Below are 17,269 nucleotides of genomic sequence, written 5' to 3' on the forward strand. Positions count from 1 at the left end.
CATAAAAACTCAGTTCATTTCATAAGACATGAGCAGCTCAGTACAGTGCCTCACTGAACATTAGAAATGCAGGAAACAGTTGAAGGGTAAAAGAGGCGAGAGGAAGAGGGAAACAGACACAAATGACATGCTTCATACCACTATTGGCATTTTGTCAGAATGCGAATTGTTTCAAAATCTTTTCCATTCATGCAAGTGGACATGTACACAGAGCAGCTCAGCCTAGGCTTACTTAAATTAGACTTCTATCTTGGTCTTTCTGATCTAACATTTCTAAACATCCAGAATGATTAACTATTTCTATTTTGTGGTGAGGTTCTAGAATATAAGCAACGAAGACAAAAGGCTGGTTTACCCTTGCAAAGAAAACCTTTCTGGCTTTTTGCTCACTGCAATGTAATGTGGCATTCATTGAAAGATTACACGCAGCTTGCCAGAGCAGCCCTGAATCAGAGCTAGCAATGCTTCAATGAGCCAGGGAGAGTCATAATTCCAAATTCCACGTAGGGAATCACTGGGAGCTGTTCTGCTATTTTCTCTGTAAACCAAATATTCCTGCCCTGTCTCTCTAGAGCTGCCTGCAATTACCTCACTAAGGCGGAAAAGGCTGAACTGGAACGGAAGGACTGACCATCTCTTGTTATTCAGTCCTGGTGAAGATCTATACAGCAAGCCCTTTCTGAGAAATTTCTCAAGAGATGTTAGCCAGCCAACCAGAGGGCAGGGCCTCCTCCTCCCTTCAATTTATTGTACATTGACAATCCATGCCAGCCGTGGTCAAATGGCAGATTAAAACTCAGAATAGCAATCTGTGGGGCTAAGCCAGATAGAGATGAAAAGATCATTTAAAATTAGAGTTAACTCACATTCTTGCGAGAGGCGGGGGTCAGGGCCGGCCCTGCAGAGAACAAGCACCAGGCAAACAGCCGTATCCCAGCGCGCGGAGAGCCTGAGTCCCAGGGGTCAGCAGAGCACTGGCAGCTGCTCTGCTGTGTAGGCCCAGGGAAGCAGGACCCACACCTCTGCTCTTTATCCTCCAAACAAAGGCAGAGCACCTGAGTGCCCTGAAGGTGCGAGCTCTGCACCTGCCACGTCAGAGGCTGGAGCCAGGACCCGAGCTGCACGGGGTTCAGGCTGCTCACCTGCCACACACTCCCTTGGAAAGCCCGAAGCCCACTCCGGCTGAGGCTTGTTCAGCTTGTTAATTAGCGTTGCATTAGCAGCGGCTGTGCATGGGGGCTGAGGGCGACTCGCTAATATTCTGTAATACAAGCAATTCATATGACGCTTCAATCTCCGTCTCCATGTAGGTCTAAATTCACCATGAGGGAATTAGAACACAGATTCTAGGTGTAGCAGTCATCAAGTATGATAATGATTCTTTATAACCAAAACTAGATATACCTTAAACACTAGCATTAGGAAATACATTCATTTTTATAAAGGTATTTAATTAAATTTTGTAAAAATTAAATTTTAAATTTTACTTTATTGGAATAATTTTGATTTTTGAATGCTCATTAATTAAATTTTGCCTTTTAATTTTAATAATTTTAATTATCTTAAAAGAAAAACAGTACTATTGAAAAATATGAAAAATAACCTTAAGTTTTTAACCTTAATTTATCTAAATTTATATTTTATTGGTAAAATGTTCAAATGTCCTATTATGAATGTAACTACATTTTCCTTTCTAATCCTTTGGATTAGGGATTGGTTGGCAAGCTTTCCCTGCAAAGAGCCTGCTTCACATCTGAAGAATGCCTGAAAGTTGGTATTTTGCTAGAAATAGAAATTACAAAAATGCAGCTTAAAGAAAAAATGGAAATAGTAACAGAAAATACGCAGAGAGCAGCCTGTTTAGATTCTTTAAAACTGAAAATAGTAAAGATGAACAGACTTTTGTCAAGCATGACCCACACAAAATTTGAGAACAGGGCATTACAAGTTTATTTTGTGAAAACTTAGCTATTGATCAAAACAGTAAATATGAGCAAGAAAATTATTCTAATCAAATCCACAATTTGAATGATTTCACGTTTCCAACTTCAGTCATAGAACATATACTTTTACATATATTTTTATTTGGTTTTTATGAACAAATACTGATTATGGACAAATGTTCAGAATTTTTGTTGTAGTCATTAATAGGTTGGTTTATAACTTTTAAATGTTAAAAAATATATAGCGTGTGAGTCTCCATCTGCACCCCTATCCCAGGCCCTGCAATGTTGATGGCAGGCCTGTCATAAATTGCAGCAGAGGCTGTTTTCTAGATGAACACGGATGAAATCTGCACACTCTCATCAGATTGTTTCTTCCTTAAAGACGTTTTTTGGTCATAAAAATCCCAAACTCAGGTTTCTATATATCTCCATTGTCTCTAGTTCAAATTCCTCAGACTGACAAGCAACAACGTCCAGTTTTCTCCAGAACCTACTTTTCCTTCCTTACTTCTTGACATTCTCTACCCAAATTTTCTACTCTGGTAGACCGGCCTTCCCCAGGGCCTCCTGCCCAGGCATTGCACAGCCACGCCCATCTGCAATGGCTTTTCCAGCCCACTCCACCCATTTCAACTCTCACCCCAAGGCCGCCTCCTTGGTGACACCTTCCCAACTGCCCATGCATATGGGAGACCTCTCTCAATCCTGTGGCACGTGTTCTCTGTACCCCTCAGAGGTAGGTTGCTCTGTAGTTATGTTACCCATGAATAATGTCTTACTTGCCCAAGCAGATTATTCTCTTAGATTATAACTTGACATTTTTTTTGAGGCACTGATACATGCCAAGTACTGTAAGGAACTTACATTCACTATGAAAGCAAATTCACTGAACCGAATTGACAACTGTCATGGTTAAGTGTCAACTTGACTGGATTAAGGGATACCCAGATAGCTGGTAAAGCAGTGGTCCCCAACATTTTTGGCACCGGGGACCAGTGTGTGGAAGATAATTTTTCCATGGACCAACTGGGGGGTTAGTTTCGGGATTAAACTGTTCCAAATCAGGCATTCATTAAATTCTCACAAGGAGCATGCAACCCAGACCCTTCACATGCGCAGTTCACAACAGGATTCGTGCTCCTGTGAGAATTGAATGCTGCTGCTGATGTGACAGGCAGCAGAGCTCAGAGGGGAATGCCCACTTGCCTGCTGCTCACCTGCTGCTGTGCCTAACTGGCCATAGACCAGTTCCCAGTTCCTACCTGGCCAGGGACGAGTACCACTCTGTGGCTGGAGGGATGAGGACCCCTGCAGCAAAGCATTATTTCTGGATGTGTCTGTGAAGGTGTGTCCAGTGGATATTAGTGCGTGAGTCTGCATGGACTAGGTGAGGAAGATCACCTTCACCCAGGATGGGAGGGCACCATGCAGTCAACTGAGGCCCACATAGAACAAAAAGGCAGAGGAAAGAGAATGTGCTCACTTCTCTCACTTTTGGAGCTGAGACACTCTTCTTCTCCTGCCCTTGGACATCAGAACTCCAGGCTCTTCAGCATTTGAACTCAGGAACTGACACCAGTGGCCTCCTCAGGCCTTCAACCTTGGACTGAGATTGCACCATAGATTCTCCTGGTTCCAAGGCCTTCAGACTTGGACTGAGTGACACTACCAGCTTCCCTGGTTCTCCAGCTGGCAGAAGGCCTATCGTGGGACTTCTCAGCCTCCGTAATCCTGTGAGCCAATCCCCCTAATAAAGCTCATATATAGATATCTATATCTATAGATATCTATAGATATACACACCTATATATATAAACCTATATATAAACACATCTGTATATATAGAGAGAGATACATGCCAAGTACTGTATCTATATATATTCCTATATAAACCTATATATGTGCAACCTATATATATACATTTATATTCATATATACATGTGTATGTGTGTATATGTGTGTATGCATATATATTTATAAATATGTTTTATTTCTCTGAAAAACCCTAATACGACAACTGGTATCCACCACAATGCCATAAGAACCAAATTTTTTCCACTCTCTTGTGTGTGTGTGTGTGTGTGTGTGTGTGTGTGTGTGTGTATGTATACATATAGAGAGATACATGCATACATATAAACCTATATATATGCAACCTATATATATGCAACCTATATATATGTTTATATATATACATTTATATTCATATATGTTTGTATATATATTTATATATATATGTTTTATTTCTCTGAAAAACCCTAATACAACAACTGATATCCACCATAATGCTACAAGAACCAAATTTTTTTCCACTCTCTTATGTTCCACAAATTCCTGCTCATTAAATCTGTGTCTTATACAAACCAACATATTCCACAGCACCTCATCGGATGCTGAGAGCAGAGTGGCCACTCAGTAAAAATCCAGTAATTGTTGTAGATGTCAAAGAAAAGGAAATCACAGCTAAGCTTCTAGGTAATCATGTAAAAATTACAGCTTATATGTGCATATTTCATTCATTAAAAACAAACTCCTGGACAACCTTACCCACTTGTATATGATACATACAAAATACTTATTTTTTCTGCAACCAAAATATAGCAAGTCTTAGAAAATTATTTCTCAAATTAACAATTCTCCTATAAACTCATTAGAATCCTAGAAAACACAGTAAAAGATTAATTATGATATGTACATATTATGCCTTTTTTTTAATTTCAATATACACAGATGAGACCAGAAACAGTTTAGACATCTGGTTACTATTTCTCATTGGCTGCTAAGCTAATTGTGGTAAAATATGAATGAGAACTCTAAAGTCTTGACTCTCTACAATCTGTAGGACTCTTCATTATTTTGTATAAGATCTCTCTTTACCGTAGAAATATGAGTACTCACAGTAAAAAGATAGTTTGAGATCAACTGTTTCAAGATACACAGCCTTTAATCTGAAATGTTGAGTTTGCCCCACATTCAAGATATTTAAAAACTGTATCTTGAAATACATGGACCTTTGGAGAAATAAATACAAGAAGCTGTATTTTTCATCTGTGCAGTGGAGAGCTGGAGCCTGCTCTATGGGGCACAGAGCCAATTGCACACAGCTCTTCCCAACAGCTTGGTCAGTGATGTCACCTTGGTAGCTGGGTGTCCACGTGGGTGAGATGTTTATACCACGGAGGCAGACAAATGTTACAGTAGGCCTTCCCACCCCACCCCCGAAAGCTGGTTGTTAAACACTTGCTTTTTTGCCAGAATATTTTTGGTGGGTGGAAACATATGGAAAGGACTGAAGCAACGATATAACTATTTTGAAATAACTTCAGAACTCATTAAAAAAATATATAAAAGGAATTATCACAGGGAAGTTTGTAAAAGGACAATGAGTAGCCTCAGTGACTTTTGGTTAACAAACTAGGTTGTTGATAGGATAAATACAAAGTCAGTTTTCCATGCTTTCATTGAGTCATGTCTTCCACCAACCCTAACCTCTGTATTGAAACTTTAATATTATCATTAAAAGTATAAACTATTTTTCGAGGTTTAAAGAATATGAAAAAGTGAAAATGTACCAAAAATAAGCATTTTGTGAGAAATTCTATGTTTTCATTGGTTTAATTTAAAAAAATGTTTAAGGGAAATGTCATGACATCCAGCAGCTGTGCCTTGCTGGGATCTCCTCTGCAGATCTGGGGCAGAGCTGGAGTTCCCTGACCTTTCTACCACAGTCATATGGTTTGGCTGCATCCCCACCCAAATCTCATCTTGAACTGTAGCTCCCATAATTCCCACGTGTCATGGGAGGGAACCGGTGGGAAGTAACTGAATCATGGGGGCAGGTCTTTCCTGTACTGTTCTTGTGGTAGTGAGTCTCATGAGATATGATGGTTGTATAAATGGGAATTCCCCTGCACAAGCCCTCTCTTGCCTGCTGCTGTGTAAGACATGCCTCTTTCCTCCTTTGTCTTTTGCCATGATTGTGAGGCCTCCCCAGCCATGCAGAACTGTCAGTGCATTAAACCTCTTTTTCTTTATAAATTAACCAGTCTCGGGTATGTCTTTATTGGTAGCGTGAGAACAGACTAATATACACAGCCATCAGGAATTTGTCTACTATGCAGAACATCAGAAATAGGTCAAAATATGTAACCATGAGAAATACGGAAAAAAAATTGTCAATTTTTTAACATTTTGTGTATTTCCTATACGTCCTTTTTTTCTCAATTTTCAGAGCAGAGATCAGCTTAATCAGTATGTAAACTTGTTTTCCCACCTAAAAATATGAGGCAGAAACTTTAAAGCTAATGTGTGTTGATAGTGAGAGGTGAAGCCAGCTGGGCTTCTGGGTCAGGTGGGGACTTGGAGAACTTTTCTGTCTAGCTAGAGGATTGTAAATGCACCAATCAGCACTCTGTAAAATCACATCAATCAGCACTCTGTGTCTAGCTAAAGGATTGTAAACACACCAATCAGCACTCTGTGTCTAGATAAAGGATTGTAAACACACCAATCAGCACTCTGTACAATGGACCAATTGGCACTCTGTAAAATGGACCAAATCAGCAGGATGTGGGCGGGGCCAAATAAGGGAATAAAAGCTGGCCATGCGAGGCAGCGGCACAACTGGCTTGGGTCCCCTTCCGTGGGGTGGAAGCTTTGTTCTTTCCCTCTTCACAATAAATCTTGCTGCTGCTCACTTTTTGGGTCTGCACTACCTTTATGAGCTGTAACACTCACCGCGAGGGTCTGCGGCTTCATTCCTCAAGTCAACAAGACCACGAACCCAGCGGAAGGAAGAAACTCTGGACACATCTGAACATCTGAAGGAACAAACTCCAGACACACCATCTTTAAGAGCTGTAACACCGCGAGGGTGGCGGATTCATTCTTGAAGTCAGCCAGACCAAGAATCCACCAAAAGGAATAAATTCTGGACACAATATTACTGGTAAATGATGCCAGAGTCACATCATATCTAAAATTGCTTTTAAAAGTTATCTGGGCAGGCAATTCTCAACCCCGAAGTTCTTATTCCAGCCTCATATTTCTTGTTAAGTATTTTAGGCAAGCATTTAAAATGGGAAACACTCATTATGGGGCAAACAAGGCATCAGATAAATCCATGATGTGCACTTACAGCTGGGCTTTCTCCGCACTTTCTTGTCAATTGTTTAGCAGAGTCACCAGATGTTAATTTTTCTAGATATACCTTTTGAATGATAAGCACAGAGACCACTCAAAGTCAACCATCATCTTAGTGATAAATTTACCATCTCCAAATACAACTTGTGCCCAACCGTTTCTGAATCTATTCAGCCATTACTGGTATGTCATGAAAAGACATGATACACCTATGGATGGCCCCAGAAAGGCGGCAGGAAATGACCAGGAAACCAAATAAAGCGAGCTGCCTGTTTCACACATTCAGAAGACATACAACTTCCTGCTCTACTGGGACTCATCCGAGATGCACCAGGCACGCCACGCAGCATCTGCAACAGTGGACACAAAATCTATGTTTTAGACAAATGAGAACTTCCCCCGCTTGCATCGCCCGGTCTCTGCATTTACCTGGGTCTTCAGCACTCTTCATTTGCAGGTCCATGTAACAAATTTTGTTATCTTGTCTCTATTCCATATTGACTTGAAAGTAGCTAATTACAGCCAGGAAGAAGGACTATCTAGACAAGCACCATGCAGGTGGTGAGAAGAACTAGCTGGCAGAGCAGAGCCAGAAAAAGACCAGCTGAAAAACAGCAGACCAAAGACTTGAAACACGCCATAAAACATTAATTTGTCTTTTTAGCATTCATCCTGAGTCAAGGCAATTATGTTTAATGAGGATGCATGATGCCTTTTTATAAAGACTCACATGCCAAGGGTTTACACTGTGTACAGATGTGCATACAGGTGTGTGTGCAGGTGTGTGCACTCTGGTGTGACCAGAGTCAGTGAAGAGATAAATCTCTACCCAGGACTCTGTGTCCCACGTGTCAGCTGCAGAGTGATTAAAAACAAACCCTGCCCTGAATTCGACTGCATTTGTGCCCACTCATGCTGTGCCTCTGCAGAGTGGCTGGACAGGCTCCAGCGAGGGTGGATTAAGTGGGGAGAGGCATCCTCCCCTCTGATGCCTTTATCTCAGTTTCTCAGGGAAGAAAAAAAAAAAAACTGACTCAAATCACCCCAGGAAGAAAAATAATTACATATTCTATAATTGTTTATCTTTACTTGGCAAAGTCTCTCCACCTACTTATCTATTATCCTCCAAATTCCCTTATCAAAAGGGCAAAAAGATAAGAGAATGTTCTATCTTTTGGACAGAGATATCTTGCCGAGAAATCAAGCTCTTTAAAACTACCCATCAAAAGGCAAAACCTAAGACATCAGTTTCAGGCAAAGATGGAGTCACGGGGATTGGATTTACTCTCTTTGCTTAAATAACTAGAAAACCAGACAAAAATACACGTTTTTCAGACAGTTGGCTTTGCAGGACCGCACTCCCTAAGCGAAGGAAACAAAGAGAACCCAGGATTGCCCATCGGCCGCCTGGAGGAGGTTCCAGGCCAAAGGGCAGGGAGGGAACACCCAAACAGACCCCAGACGTCTTGGTGAGCAGCAAAGGCAGAAGACAGAGGGTCAGGGAGGTGATGGGAGCAGAAATTTTCAGGGCAGAATAGCAGGGAGGAGGCAGCTGCCTCAGGAGCAGGCTCTGCAGAGCTGTCTGTGGATCTGCACATCCATGAGAAATAACCACGCCCAGGAAAGGCCAGCCACCATGAAGAAGCGGGCAGGTGGGTTCTCAAAGCACACATGGGGCTTGGAATAGCTCGTGTTCCTGCCAAAATGGGAAATCTGCATAACACACACACGGGGCATCGTTACTGCCACCATGGTCTGGAAGGCCCAGCCAAGTGCCTGTCTGTGGTGCTGGCTTCGTTGGCCGGATGCCGTGCTTAGAAGCCCCTGCTCCAGACCCAGCCCACGGAGCAAAGGTGAGATAGTAGCCCAAAGACAGTAGCCTGTGTAGGCTGTCCAGGGAGCCATGAGACGTCCTAGCCGTAAAGCTCCACCCTGCAGGGGCGCTTGACACCCCATGGAAACCAGCCACATTATCACATCTTCTCCCTTTGCGTCTCAACCATCAAACGATGGTTTCTCTAAGTGAACCTTGCTCCTTCTGAGCTTTCTTGGGCAAGTTCAGAATGTGAAGCCACAGCTGCTGGTGCCCCAGCTCCAGAAGAAGAATATGGAAAGAGTTGAGCTGTGCCAGTTTCGGATCAGTGTGGCCAGGCACTTCAAACAGAAAATCAACTTAATTCCAATAGCAGTTTATTTTTCATTCAACTCACAGAATAAAATGCATGTTTTTAGAGATTGGTTCTGTTGAAGATGTAAGCACCTGATACGACTGTGAATGATATGGTAAATTCAGTTAAGACAAAACTGTATGTTTTTGTAGGGATCTTATGAAGCCACATTTAAGTGGAGCCGTGTGTTATGGTTTAATAATATTTTTACCAAATTAAAAAACCTACAGAAAAGGAACATACTTGGAATTGGTTGCGATATGCATGTATTTTTCTAACAGCCAGAATAGAAACTGTCATTGTCAAAACTGATTTTTATATAGCAAAGAGCACACGAACTACAAAATGTTTTGGTAATTTTTAAACGAAAAACAACTTCAGCATGACAATAGGCTCTTTTCTCTCTTGGCTTCCTGTTGTCTGTCCCATTGTAAAAATGTTTGCGCTTTGAAGAAACACTCTGTAAATCAAAATAAGGGTTTTACAACGGATTAAATTTTTTTTAAGTTTTCTAAATTTTGGTTGCATTTTGTTCAAAATCAGTTCGGTTTTGATCAAATTATTCAACAATTAAACAAAACCTCCAATGATGAAGTTTTGGTAATTTGTAATTATAGGAAAGAAAGTTTGAAAAGAGAAGTTCATTGAAATTTATTCTTTCAAAAGCAAGTGAGGCATTCAACATATCCATAGAATGAGGAAAGCGCAAGTGGATTTTGAACTTCTATAATCTTGCCTGGAATTTCAACTTGTAGAATTTTCTGATAGAGCACCTATTTTTAATTGGATACGTTCATGTTTTGTACCACAACGGGATAAAACTAAGAGGCTCAATGATTTTGCAGCATATAAATTTAATAGAAAATTAAAAGAATATCAATAGAAACAACTTCTTTGATTAATTTTATCTTGTAAAAACATTTGTCAATAAACGACCTCTTAAATGGATACACAAAGACAGTATCTACAAAAATATTTGCCTAAAATATTTACAATTTCAATATTTTTAAAATAGTATTGAGAGTTTCATACATTTAGCAAAATTTGCTCTGAGCTTACCAGGCCCCTTGGCACTTCCAGAGACAGTACTTCCTCAAATTAAAAATCTAATAGTAGAGCATAGAGAGGAGAGTCCAGGGGAGACCTGAAACATTTTCAAATTTACTCATCACAAAATTCTACTTCGAAGAGGATTTCAGGAAATTTCACAAAAAATTAAAAATAATTAGACTATATTAAAGCATATGTCTTTGGGAAAAATACCAGAGACACAGTGTTAAATAAAGATAATTTTAAGAATATAATAAACACACGAGTATATATAAAGAATAGTTACTTTGCTTTTTTAAAATTTAGATAACCCATATTTAAAACGTCTGTTTTGCCTTAATGAACATAGATATTTTGTATTTACCTTATATAAAAACTTGTTTTGGGTGGGATCCCTCCTGTAATCCCAGCACTTTGGGAGGCCCAGGCGGGTGGATCACCTGAGGTCAGGGGTTCGAGACCAGCCTAGCCAGCATGCCAAAACCCCGTCCCTACTAAAAATACAAAAATTAGCCAGGCATGGTGGTGCACACCTGTAATCCCAGCTACTTGGGAGGCTGAGGCAGGAGAATCGCTTGAACTCGGGAGGTGGAGGTTACAGAGAGCTGAGATCGTGCCACTGCATTTCAGCCTTTGCAACAGAATGAGACTCAGTCAATAAATAAATAAATAAATAAAAACTTGTAGTTTCAAATAAAACTATCTTCAGAGGCACCAATGTTATAAAATTGATTTGGTGGTCAAATCTCTTTCCCTGTCCCCCCTTCCCTCTCTCCTTTTCTCTCTCTCACTTTTCACACAGATACATAAATTATTTTCAGTATCCCCTTCTCACTATCAAAAGCATCCTGGCTCCAGTGATAAGTTATATAGTCATCCTAATCACTGGCTCAGTGGAGAGTGCTTCAACTTTCCCTTCCCTCTTTCCCATAAGCAGGGGGAAATAATACCCACCCAATGTCAGGGGAAGGAGGCTGTCATGTATACCAGTCACAGAGATTGTGGGTCTGTGGGAGAGAGTACCTGATGTGTCACCCCCATTGAAATTGCTGTCTGGGCAGCTGACCTGCCAATCTACTTCTTGTACTTCTATGAACCAAGAGAGAACAGAATTAAAAATATGTGGCAGGTACATCACCAAGGAAACCTGCATTCCCACCATTTGCCATGTAATTTCATGGGGAAGCACTTCTGAAACAGCAGGGTAATGACCACCCAAAGTCCACTCCTGCATAAAAGTAAGGAGAATACCAGATAAAAGGGCCCAAATCACCTTTTTTAGAACTCTAGAAGTTAATCGAAAGGTTACAGCTATCAAAGGAGAATTTATTTAAGAAAAATAACTGAAAGTAATAACAGCAAGTTCTGTGACATTTTAACTTGCCTGTTCCAATCTCTCTCCAGCTCAAGGGTAGCCTTGAAAACTAGTAGCCTTATAAATACAGTAGCTGTGAAAACTGAAGCTCGGCACCCCCTAGGGAAAGAAGAGTGGGTTTGGAGTTCCCCAAGCACGCATACTCAGAAAACTGTCACTAGTTGACCTGTCTGGCAGTGTTATAAAAGCTCCACTCTCAGGGCTTGTTTTTATTTGACCTCAGAGTTCTCTCTGTATGAATGGCCCTATCCCTGGGACATTTGTCAAAAACAATTAGTGGCAATTGTTTAACATCACAGCTACCTGACATGATAATACCAGTTGGGGCTAATAAGAGTCTGACCAAAAATCTTTTTAGTACTAAGGAAAAACAAGGAAGTAAGGTGTTTACAGGGGGCTTTGCAAAGTTCTGACATATCTTTGAGAATCAAGATGGCCATGTACATGTGTATAGCTGTGTGCATGCCCAGGAAAGACCTGAGAAGGCCCTAAACCCTCACCTCTAGCTGACCTTGAGGCTCTGCACAAGCAGGAAGTGAAGGCTAAGGCAAAATTGTAAACTCACTGCTGGAATATTGAAGGTGTGCCCCAACACACATATGGAACCCCCTCAGAAAAGACTAGAGACATTGAATCGAAACATTTCAGGAAATCTCTGTTCAATCATTAGCTTAACAATAAGCTCAACAAACTCTAAGTAGAATAAACAACTCAAAGGGATCTGTACCCAGACACATCATTATCAAACTATCAAACACAAAGTGAGAATCTCAAAAACAGCAAGAAGGAAGCAACTCCTCACAAACAAGGGACTCTCACTAAGATTCACATCCAAGTTACTAAACACTATAGTAAAACCAGAAGCTCAAAGAGAATCACCAATGGGACAGCAAACACAAAAACAGGCACCATGAGCATGAAAATAAGAAATATCTGAAAAAAAAAGAACTCCCAAACAGCAATCCTTGGACAACATATGCTCCTTCCAGAACTTTGGAAGAAGGCTTTTGATTTTTCCCAGCCTTCCTCTTCCACTTCTATGGTAGCAAAAATAGTTTCTTTGCCCATACTTTTTTCTGTAAAAGGGAAATATGTTTCTATTGTTTCTTTTCTTTCTGGTTTCTGCTGCTCAGCTTGGAAGGCTCAGCAGACATTTCAAATACCCCTCTTTACTTACTTTCTCACTTTCTCTTGTGTGCTCCAAGTAGGTTCTGACACTGTCAGATCAGGGTGCCTTCTTTGGTTCCCTTTTTTTTCTGACACAGATATTTGTTTTTTGACATTCTTCTACAGTTTTTGCCTTATGGGATCTCCCATAGTAAGACATGTAAAATTGATGAGTTTTGACTCTGCCAAAGCATCTATTATTCAAACACACTTTGGGCCTTCTCAACTCTGATGTTGTATAATTCCACCAGGAAATATTTGCTCACCAAGCCTCCCTTTACCCCAGGTGAGACTTAACCTATCAATATCCTGCCTGCCTCTCTTTAAGTAGCTCTCTTGCTGTCTGTTTCTTTCCTTAGAGACCTAAGTCTATAAACTATCTAGACATATTTTCCAAGGGCAAATGCTAAATCTGATGCCCTGCCTAAAATATTGTATCATCTTCCATTCATGGAATAATACTTGAAGTACTCTATTCTTAGTGTCTCCGTCCTCTCAAATCTAACTTGATATAATCCTGTCTTTAAAATATGACGTCCAACAGTACTTACTACTGACTCCATGCCAGCGGCTTCAAGGAGTATCCTCCCAGAGGCTCTTCACTCAAGAGCCCCTTTAAAGAAGTAATCCATATTATCCCCTTAAACTTTCTTTCTCTTCATGTTGTACTTCATTAGGCCCCATCATTTTTCCTGATATAATAGCAACTTACCATATTTTTCCTAGTCTTATATTTTAAAAGCAATTTTATAACTATCAACCCTAGCCTTCATTATTATTTCCTGAGATCTGAAAATATCACATACTCTCTTTCATGCCTCCCTAAGCTGTAAGCTAAGATTGCCAACTTTGTCTCAAAGAATGCTCTCTCAGTTTCCAGCTTGACGAATTTATCATCCTTATTTTCCCTTCCATTTTTTCTTTTCAAATTGTCAGAGGCATTCAAAAAAAAGCAACTCCATCTTGAATAGGGGTTGAGTAAAATGAGGCTGAGACCTACTGGGCTGCATTCCCAGATGGTTAGGCATTCTAAGTTACAGGATGAGATCAGAGGTTGGCACAAGATACAGGTCATAAAGACCTTGCTGATAAAACAGGTTTCAGTAAAGAAGCTGGCCAAAACCCACCAAAACCAAGATGGCAATGAGAGTAACCTCTGATCGTCCTCATTGCTACACTCCCACCAGCACCATGATAGTTTACTAATGCCATGGCAACATCAAGAAGCTACCATATGTGGTCTAAAAAGGGGAGGCATGAATAATCCACCCCTTGTTAATAGCATATAATCAAGAAATAACCATAAAAATGGGCAATCAGCAGCCCTTGGGGCTGCTCTGCCTATGGAGTAGCCATTCTTTGATTCCTTCACTTTCTTAGTAAACTTACTTTCACTTTGCACTGTGGACTGGTCCTGAATTCTTTCTTGTGCAAGACCCAAAAACCCTCTCTTGGGGTCTGGATCAGGGTCGCTTTCCAGTAACAAAATCTCAAGCTATAACTTTTAAATTGGCACTCATCATTGTCCATTTTTCTTATAAGTTTACTTAACCTTTTATTGCATACCATTTGCTCTCTCTTAAAATTTGTTACATCCTCTCTTCACTCTCAATTGCTGACACAACTGTATGCTTCATTTGAAAATGTGAAAGCAACCAGAGAGATTACCATCATCTAACCTATGATTGTGCCTGCATCAGTATCAAGATCTCATTCTGTCCTGTTCAGACAGCAGTAGTACCTCCCTCCACATTTTCTTATACCCTGTCCCTGTGGCTTTCTTAAGAATAGAAAATCTCACTCTTTCTGTGGCATATCATTCTAATAATTGCCTACAACATGTTCTAGTATCAATCATTGAGAGAAGAAAGAAGAAGAAAAGGGAAGCAAAAGGAAACTGAAAACCCTATCTTGAGATCCCATACCTTGGTCCAGCTACTGCCCCATCTCCCTGCTACATTCATAGGATAATTTCTCCCAAAGTTTTATTTGTTCTTCTGCCACATTTTCTCTCTTCTCTCCTTCTGGGGCTCCAATTTCACCTATATTAAGCCTTTTCACGATGTCCACACATACCTTATATTCACTTGGGTATTTTCTGTTTTTCTTTTCTCTTTCTGTGTTCAGTTTGGATATTTTCTATTGATCTGTTCACCAGTTTACTAATCTTGCTTTCTTCTGTGTTTGGTATGTTGTCACCTCCATTTATAATTATCTTCAGATATCATATGTGTCTGTTCTAAAATTTCTTCTTGATCCTTTTTTGGAGATCCTCCTTCTTCAGTGAAAGTCTCTATATCTTCCCTCTATCTCCCTGAACATATTGTCATTTTAAAATTCTTTTTGCTAACATCTGTACACCTGTGTGATTGCTGCCTCACCTGTGTTTCTCTTGTCTGTTTAGTCTCTTGATTTTCAGTTATGTATTCCTGTATCTCATCATACTTAATAATCTTTTATTGAATGCAAGGCATTGTATTTAAGATAATGATATCTTCCTCCAGGGAGGAGTCTCCCTTTTCTGATAAACTAGAGTGAGACTGATTATTTAATCCCATTGAGAACTAAGCCAGGAGGGAACTGGACTGCACTGTTCCTAAGACCCAGCTACCTTTTCTCTCTCCTTCTAGAATATGAATTCTGTGAACACAGAGCTATTATACATCTTGCTCATCATCTTCTTCTTTTGAGGGACAAACAAAATACTCCAAGGGGCACTGCAGAGGCACACATCAATCAGATCATTGATCAAATTATAGTTTCAAAAAGTGAACAAGCAGTAAAAAGAAACCATTCATTGTTCTGAATACAAAATTACAAGAAAAAAAGTTTATATGTGACTTTCACCAACCTTCTCTAATTTAGCCATCAAGTTAATTCCTGAAAATACAATTATATTTTTCATATATGGCCTGCTGGTGGGCACTAAAATATTGAAATAATTTATGAAATAATTAGTTAAAAGTTTAATTTTTACCAACATAGCTTTACATCTTATTCCATTTCTATTCATTCAATGAACAGATAATTGAAAATTATATGTTGATAACTGAATTGAAATAATATCTGATTGAAATAATTATCTGATAATAATTGAATTGAAAGCACCTAGCAAACATATCAGGCAAGGAGAAAGGTAACAGATTCCAGACATAATCATGTTGGAAAATCAGGCACTCTGCAGCCTCACTTTCTGTGGGAAATCTTTCCAATGGTCATGTTGTAAGAGGCTAACATAGTAATAAGATTTCTCATATTTTAAACTGCCTTTCCATGAAAAATAAAAGGTTGACGAAAGAGAAAATGACTCAAGAAATGTGCCAACTATTGCAAATGCATGCTCAAGTATAAACACAAAAGTGCAAGTTGGTTTCTTACCCACCAACTCCTTGGTGCAGAGTGGAATCTGCATGATTTCGATGAAATCAGTAAAGTGACACAGCAGTGCTTTCAGATACAGGCACTATGTAGAGACGTTCGTTAAATTGAAGAAAACAGCAAATAAGACGCACTGGGGAGAAATATTGTGTCCATGGTTCTTAGTGTTTTTGCAACTCAAAAGAAAGTTAATTCTCTGCAAGTTTTTGTTAATGAGCACGTGGTAGGCTGATCGGAGCAGGAATACATGCAACAGCATTCAAACCTGCTCCACAGGCTGGCTTTAAGAAGACAAAAAGACTTTCCCATTTTAACAATCTCTTTCCCCAAACATGCACCAATTTTAACTATCCTATTAAAAGAGAAACAAAAGGGGATTAATACATTTTAAAGTTACAGAAACATTCCTAAAAGCCTTCCAATGTTTTCAAGTGCTTGAGATCTTAAACCACTTAGGTGTACTTAGAAAAGAAATTTCAACTTGTGTCGGGGCTGTGGCATTACTGATTGAGGTTTTGGGAATTAACACAGCAATCCTGAACAATTCCAACAAATAAAATTACTTCACGGGAGAAAAAAGCTCCCACCCAACTTTTTATAAAAGACTAGTTGGATTTGGCCGGGCGCGGTGGCTCACGCTTGTAATCCCAGCACTTCGGGAGGCCGAGGCGGGCGGATCACGAGGTCAGGAGATCGAGACCACGGTGAAACCCCGTCTCTACTAAAAATACAAAAAAATTAGCCGGGCGTAGTGGCGGGCGCCTGTAGTCCCAGCTACTCGGAGAGGCTGAGGCAGGAGAATGGCGTGAACCCGGGAGGCGGAGCTTGCAGTGAGCCGAGAGGGCGCCACTGCACTCCAGCCTGGGCGACAGAGCGAGACTCTGTCTCAAAAAAAAAAAAAAAAAAAAAAAAAAAAAAAAGACTAGTTGGATTTAGAATATATGAACACAGGTTGTAAGCTATTGAAAGTCTTTATAAAGATTTTGGAAATGGGTCCACACAATACATAAAATCTGGCTATTTTCAAAAGTCCATATAAGTTT

Source organism: Symphalangus syndactylus, chromosome 18, assembly GCF_028878055.3.
Source record: "Symphalangus syndactylus isolate Jambi chromosome 18, NHGRI_mSymSyn1-v2.1_pri, whole genome shotgun sequence".
Lineage (NCBI taxonomy): Eukaryota > Metazoa > Chordata > Mammalia > Primates > Hylobatidae > Symphalangus > Symphalangus syndactylus.